The following is a 7,836-nucleotide window of genomic DNA, read 5'->3' on the forward strand; positions in this document are numbered from 1 at the left end:
ACCAAACAATTTCAAGCACAAGTAGAAAACAGGTAGTGCAGGTAGCAAATATAACAATTAGCATAATACATATTCAGTTAGGCAATCCCAAGTAATGCATAGCAGACCAAAACAAATAGAATGCACATGATGTATGCCTGTTCTATGGCTGATGAGACTCATCTGTCGGTTATCCAGCCAACCTGACAAGTCTAAAACCCTTAGACTGTCCCTCGTCACGCAGCTCCATGAGTCTATGCATAGTTTTTCTCATTTCATTCATAATTCATACATTCATTCATTCATATATAACTTACTCAATGGGGGATATCCATTCCCAAGAATTTATACGTGCCCGGTCACCCTTACGACGTAAGGTCAACAGAGTATCAAGTTTCAACCTGGAACGCGTGGTGGCAAGCCACGGTTCTGTTACCCAGAGAAACTCGTATCCCAGATATCATTAAATTTATAAGCCGCATAATATTCATAACCATTCATATTCATTATACAATAATTCATCATAGCCATGGCATCATAACTTCTTTTAACCTTCACATTATTCTCTTATAATTCATCATGTTTATCCCTTTTCTTCATCCCCAAGTTACCTCAATTTTCTAGCTTCAATTAACTACTAGGCTTAGTATTATATTTTATAACTAAAAGGATGAGAATGAGGGTTTAGAAGTCTGAAATTTGATTTAAAAACACAAAATCCAGTTTTGCAGAAAACAGGGGCCACGCATACGCGTGGGTGTGCCTTTAGGCCAAGACGCGTACGCATAGGCTCGTTCGCACATGCATGCGCAAGAGGCAGTAGCTACCTTATGCGAATGAGGGTTATGCGTACGCGAAAATCTCATGTCACGCGTACGCATGGACCACGCATACGCGTGGGCGTGCGTTTTTCTAAAAATTTTACCAAGTCTAAAATCTGCAGATTTGCCAATTTAAACCCCAAAATTCCGATGCGCATAAATTTTTCGTCTTAAAACATTTTTCATCCGTTCTTCGAACGGCATAAACTTCACGGATCCAATTTTCATACAAAACAAGTTTAAAACCAGTTGGGGGTTCCGGAAACCAAGTTATGGCTCGCTGAAGTTTGGTCAAAAACCAATTTTTCACAAAAACCTCAAAACCTCATTTTCTCTTCAAAGCTCTTTCCAACCCAACTCATCATACCTATCATTATCAATACAAAACACTTTTGACAATATCAAAATACTCTCTACAATACTACCATTTCTCAATTCAATAACATCTCACTTCAACCTAAACTTCACAAGTTTATCAACAAACATCAACATACCAACTTATATATATACATATTGCCATGGTCACAAGTTCTTCAAACATCATCATGATGAGCGGATATTTTATGCGCTTTTTGGCTTCCTTTTCATATAGTTTTTAGTATGTTTTGTTTAGTTTTTATTAAGTTTTGATAGGTTTTAGTGTTAAATTCGCATTTTTTTATTCTACTTTGAGTTTGTGTGTTTTTGTGCAATTTCAGGTATTTTTTGGCCGAAATAGAGGAGCTGGAGCAAAAGTCTGATTCAGAGACAGAGAAAGCACTACAGATGTTGTCTGGATCTGACCTCCTTGCATTTGGAAGAGCTTTTTTGGAGCTACAGAAGTCTAAATGGAGAGTTCTCAACGGCTATAGAAATCTGACTTCCAGAGCTTTCCAGAAATATATATTAGTCCATACTTTGTTTCATATTAGAAGGCCCAAAACTGGCATCCAACGGCAGCCTCTTGCCCCCTTCCAGGTGTTCAGCGCCTAAGGAGTAGAGACCAGCGTCCAAATGTCCAAAGAGGACCCCCTAGCCAGCGTTCAATGCCCTAGAGACCTCATAACACGTGGATCTCATCAAAGCTAAGCCCAAACACTCACCAAGTGGGCCATAAAAGTAGATTTTAGCACTAAAAAGACTGTTTTACCCTTACTAGTCATTGTTTAGTATTTAAGGGATTAGATTTATGTTATTCGAACACTTTACAATACCTATTACCATAATGTTGAGTTATACATTGTATTTTCCTTTCAGTATAAGTTTCTAAACCTCCTAGGTTGAGGGGAGGAGCCTTGCTGAGTCCTATGAATTAATAAAAGTATTACTGTTTCTCTTCGATCCGTGTTTGATTAATTCTAAGATGTATATTCGTTCTTCATCAATATGAATGCGTTGAACTGGCATAAGGTTATCACATTCTACATGGGTTCAGAGTGCGTCTTTCATTGGACAATGATGAACCACTAGCTTGATTATACATCTCTCAGACGGCTAATCCACGACTTCGTTGGGGACTTCTCGAGACACCAGTCCAGCCGATTTACGGGGAGATTAGGGTCTCTGTGGTAGAGCCTAGAACCAAAGGCACAGCATTCCTCCGATCCAGAAGATTTGACCTTGTCTGTGGCGCTTTGAGTAGGATCATTAAGGAGAATGGACTGTACAAGCTTCACCCTCAAGCAGACTGGATCCGCACTAACACTGGGGTTCAGATCCGGAGGAGTATTGACGGCTGCTTAAACCAATGTCAATCACATACAGCCTGCCATTAAAGAAATCATTCACAAGCAAAGGAAATAGTACTACCAGAGTTAATTCAGAAAGACAAAGCAACTCCAATCCTCAACTATATTCCTATTACTGATTGCCCTTAAATCAATCCAACTGACTCCACTCCAATTTACAAATACAAATTATGAATAGTTTTTCCTTTCCATAAAAACACAACCTTCTGATTTGCTTGACTAAGACCTACAAGATAACCATAGCTTGCTTCAAACCACAATCTTTGTGGGATCGACCCTGACTCGCTCAGGTAATACTTGGACGACCCAGTGCACTTGCTGGTATAGCTGTACGAAGGTGTGGGGATTCGTGCACCACATCACATCATCATTCATCATTCCAATACTATAAAAAGTAAGTAAACACCATACATACTCAAACCATATCATTATTACTAAACATCCAATACAAATAATCATTCCAGCTTATCCTATGGTTCTCTACCCTAAGTTTTCACACGACATTATATATTATATACGCAAAACCTAAACCATACCTTGGCCGATTTCTGCGTATACCCCGAGACACCACCAAGGCACCCAAGGCAACCTTCAAGGTTCAAAAACTTCAAGGCAAGGCTTCCCAAACTCCACCAAGCCTCCAATGTGCTCAATCAACTTCAATATACACTCATACAAGCCTAATATACATAGTTCACACCCAAATTCAATACCTAAACCCACATAAGCTAGAATTAGCATAATTTTTAGAGTTCTTACCTTATATATGACTTGATTAAACAAGAACCCACAAGTTCCTCAAGCTAGTTTGAGCCTAAACATTAAGACACCAAATTTCAATAACCAAAACCCCAAAATTTTAAAAGTTCAAGAGACTGAGAGGCTGGGATGAGTGGTGTGAGTTACCTATGAAATTGATCCGATAGAATCGTAAAGCTCAATGCGCTAGACGCGTCGCCACAAACAGTGCCACGATCGGAGCTCGGATGAAGAAGTTATGGTGGTTTGTTGTGGAGGTTAGGGTTTTGGAAGCTCTCCTCTGCCCCTTCCAACAATGGCAGCGTGGATGAAAAGAGAAGGGGAAAGGAAGCTGTGTCTTCTTTAATTGATGGGTCCGGTTGGGCCCACGGGCCTAATTTGGGCCCGATTCAACCGGTTCAGTCCGTTTGGCCTAATTTTGGGCCAAATTCTTTGAAATTAGTGTCAAAATTTTTGTTTTAAAGAGCTCTATCCTATTTTAATATAAGATTTTCATTTTTAATCTTCCTTAGTAAAATTTAATTTATTGGCTAATTATTTACTAATTTAGCGGGGTTTACATCCTACCCACCTAATTAAGAATTTTGTCCTCAAAATTCAGATTCAGTTACCTGAAAAAAGGTGTGGCTAGTCCTTCCGCATATCTGACTCAAGCTCCCAAGTATGCTCTTCAATACCAGCCTGAATCCAAGCTACTTTTACCAAAGAAACCTCTGTTCTTCGTAAACGCTTAATGCTGGTGTCATCAATCCTGACTGGAGTTACTGAAAGCGTCATATCTTCCCTTACTTGAACCGATTCTGGCTCTAGAACGTGACTTGCATCAGGGGTATATTTACAAAGCTGCGACACGTGAAACACGTCGTGCAGCTTTGAAAGGTGCGACGGCAAAGCGATCCTATAAGCCACTGGTCCAATTCTCTTTAGGATCTCAAACGGTCCAATGTAACGGGGATTCAGCTTCTTAGTCTTAATGGCTCTTTCCACTCTAGTGGTTGGAGTAACTTTCAGAAAGACGTGTCCTCCTTCCTCACACTCCAAAGGCTTCCTCCTTTGATCAGCATAGCTCTTCTAACGACTTTGAGCTATAAGCATCCGGCCACAGATCTTCTTTATCTGCTCTGGGGTCTCAGCTATCATCTCAGGCCCTAACTAGCTCCTTTCTCTAGCTTTATACCAGCATAGCGAAGATTGACATTTCCTACCATACAAAGCTTCATACGAAGCCATTCCAATGCTTGCATGGTAACTGTTGTTATAAGCAAACTCTACTAGGGGCATATACTGATCCCAACTCGCCGACTGGTCCAAAACACAAGCTTTCAGCATATCCTCCAAAGTTTGGATGGTTCTCTCTGACTGCCCATCCATATGAGGGTGATATGCAGTGCTTAGGCTTGATTGAGTGCCAAATGCTCGCTGCAAGGCTCCCCAAAATCTTGATGTGAATCGAGGATCCCTGTCGGATATAATGGTAGAAGGTATGCCGTGTAATCTCACAATTTCCTTAATGTATAGCCATGCTAACTCCTCCATTGTGCAACTTATCTGAATGGGAAGGAAGTGAGCCGACTTAGTCAGCCGATCCACAATCACCCAAATAGCATCATAACCAGTCCGAGTTCTAGGTAAACCCAAAACAAAGTCCATTGTAGTACTCTCCCATTTCCACTGTGAAATCTCCAAAAGCTGAAGGGTTCCTTATGGTCTCTGGTGCTCAATCTTAACTTTCTGGCAAGTTAAACACTTGGAAACGTGCAACGCCACAACATTTTCCATTCCTGGCCACCAGAACATCATCTTCAGATCTTGATTCATCTTGGTACTTCTCGGATGGATTCAGAATCCGCTTTTATGAGCTTCCTTCAAGATGCTTTGTCACAAATCTCTGACATCTGGCAGAATAATCTGGTCCTTGAACCTCCATAAATCGTCCTTATCCTCTGACACTCTGATAAACCACTATTTTATGGTTTATATTGTGTTTAATTGTGTGGTTTATCATGATCTTTACCCACTTATTCATTAAATAAGATGCATTTGTAATTCCTTCCTAAAGATGCTTTATGATTGAAAACTTGCTTCCTAGAAACTTTTAATTATATATTTTGATTCTCCTTTATTCCATTCGATGTCGTGATCTGTATGTTAAGTGTTTCAGGCTTTATAGGGCATGAATGAGTTGGAGATTGGAAGGGAAGCTTACAAAAATAGAAGGAACACAAGAAGTTGAGGAGATAACCAGCGAGAAGTGACGCGACCGCATGGCTCACGCAACCGCGCGAAAGAGAGGAAATCGCAGTGACACGGCCGCATGGCTCACGCAACCGCGTGGATTGGAATAGCACAAGTGACGCGGAGGCGTGGACGACGCGCCCGCGTGGAAAAGCAAAACGCCGAATGACGCGGCCGCATGAATGACGCGATCGCGTGACGTGCACGATCTGCATAATCTGCAGAATTCGCTGGGGGTGATTTTGGGCCCTACTTTGACCCAGTTCTCGGCCCGAAAAAGCAGACTAGAGCCAGAGGACATGCAAAAACCAACAACAACATTCATTCTACACAGTTTTTAGTTTTTTAGATCTAGTTTTACTCCTCCTCTAGGTTTTCTCTCTCTACACATTCATAGTTCTTAGGATTTTAATTTCTATTGTTCTTTGCAATGGGATACTGAGAAGAGTTATTACCTCATCAAGACTTCGTCATTCTAGTTCGTTTTCTTTACTTGGCTTTACTCTTCCATGTCCTTTAATTTATTCAATTTTACTATTGGATTATTCTAGAATTCATTAATACAAGAATTACTTTTATTTTTAATTGATTCCTTTGAGTTGTATTTATCATGTCTTCCTTTAATTCCCTTTCTTATGTTATGAGTTCTACATTCACAATGAGCGAGTAGTTCCTTAACTTGATGGGGAGTTGATTGAAATGAACCCTTGAGTTGGGGTGCTTAAAAGAAAAATTGTAATTGGGTTTATTGTTGGAATGCTCTCTAATCACTGACACTAATCCTTTTCAATTGAGCGGATTGGGACTTGTGAATAGAAACAGCATTCCAACTTGTTTGACCTTCCCTTACCTAGTAAAGGATAACTAAACAGAACAACCTTCAATTATCAATTAATCTTGAGAGAACTGCAACAAGAATAGGGCTTCCAACTAATCTACTCCCAGTCAAGGCTTCTATTTAAATTATTTAATTTCTCTAATTTAATTTCCTGTTTATTCAACTCAAACCATTTTGAAAACATCTGATTAATAAAATAGCACACCTTTCTGCAACTCGTTGAGAGACGACCTGAGATTCATACTCCCAGTATTTTAATTTTAATTTTTGTGACAAACCTTCTAAATTGATAAGCAGATTTCTGGTTGATTAAGAACTATACTTGCAAAGCATATCTCATAACAATTCTTAATTCACCAATTTCTGCCACGTCAATTTTTGGCGCCGTTGCCGGGGAGTTACAATAGAGTACTAAAGTTATTAATTGGAATTTATTTATTTGCATTTTATTTTATCTTGCTACTATGAGCTGCTTGTTTCTTTCGCTAGATGACGCGTTCACTTCCTGATCCAAGCTTGCCAGTATTCGATCCTGAGATTGAAAGAACTATTTCACGAATAAGGCAAGCTCGGCGTCGGTTAGTCCTCTCTGAGGGCGGATCTGAAACGTCATTTGAGGAAGAAACCAGCCCCCGTTCTACTGATTCGGTTGATTTACGTGTAGGTGACATGGCAGAACCTAGGAGAGTTACTATCTAGGAGGCTGGAGCCCCTGATTTTACAATGCAACCATTTCAAGCGCATCACCCAGCGGTGGCTACAGACTTCGAAATAAAGACCGCACTGCTCAATTTGATGCCCAAGTTTCATGGCTTACCTTCTCAAGAGCCTATCAAGCACCTGAGAGATTTTCAAGCAGCCTGTTCTACTGTCAGGCGTGATGGTGCAGATGAAACTTGAATTCTGTTGAAAGCTTTCTCATTTTCTCTTGAGAGAAAGGCAAGAGAGTGGTACTACACTCAACCCGCAGCAACTGTATCCAACTAGGATACACTTAGAAGAGAATTCTTAGAAAAATTCTTTCCAGCTGAAGTTACTGATAAACTGAGAAAAGATATTTCCATGATTGTTCAGGACAAATCTGAGACTCTCTATGAATACTGGGAGTGCTTCAATAATCTTCTGGAAGCATGCCCCCACCATATGATTGACAAGATAGTGTTGCTCGGTTACGTCACACAGGGCATGAGGCCCCAAGATAAGACCACATTGGAAAGTGCTTGCAATGGGTCTATGAAAAAGTACAAGACCACTGATGAGGCATGGCAATTGATCAGCGACTTAGCTGAATCCACTCGGAATCATAGGCAGAAACAAGGTTGTTCAAAAGCTGTTGCAGAAGTATCCTCTAGTAGAGAGACTGCTGCTCTAACTCAGAATATCTGTGAAATGACCAACTTGCTGAAGCAGATGCAATTGAATCAACAACAAGTTCAGCAAGCTCAACCTTCTCCACCACAGCAAAGCCAACAGTTAG

At 40.4% G+C, this 7,836-nt stretch overlaps 1 non-coding gene across 1 annotated transcript; it reads right to left on the reverse strand.

Moving 5' to 3' along the window:
* Positions 1-7,400: 7,400 nt before the first annotated feature.
* Positions 7,401-7,508, reverse strand: LOC148550987 (small nucleolar RNA R71). The gene has a single exon (XR_015892978.1). It is a non-coding gene; the product is annotated as a small nucleolar RNA R71 (small nucleolar RNA).
* Positions 7,509-7,836: the final 328 nt, after the last annotated feature.

Source organism: Arachis ipaensis, chromosome B7 (assembly GCF_059453495.1).
Source record: "Arachis ipaensis isolate K30076 ecotype BB chromosome B7, ASM5945349v1, whole genome shotgun sequence".
In the NCBI taxonomy this organism is placed as follows: domain Eukaryota; kingdom Viridiplantae; phylum Streptophyta; class Magnoliopsida; order Fabales; family Fabaceae; genus Arachis; species Arachis ipaensis.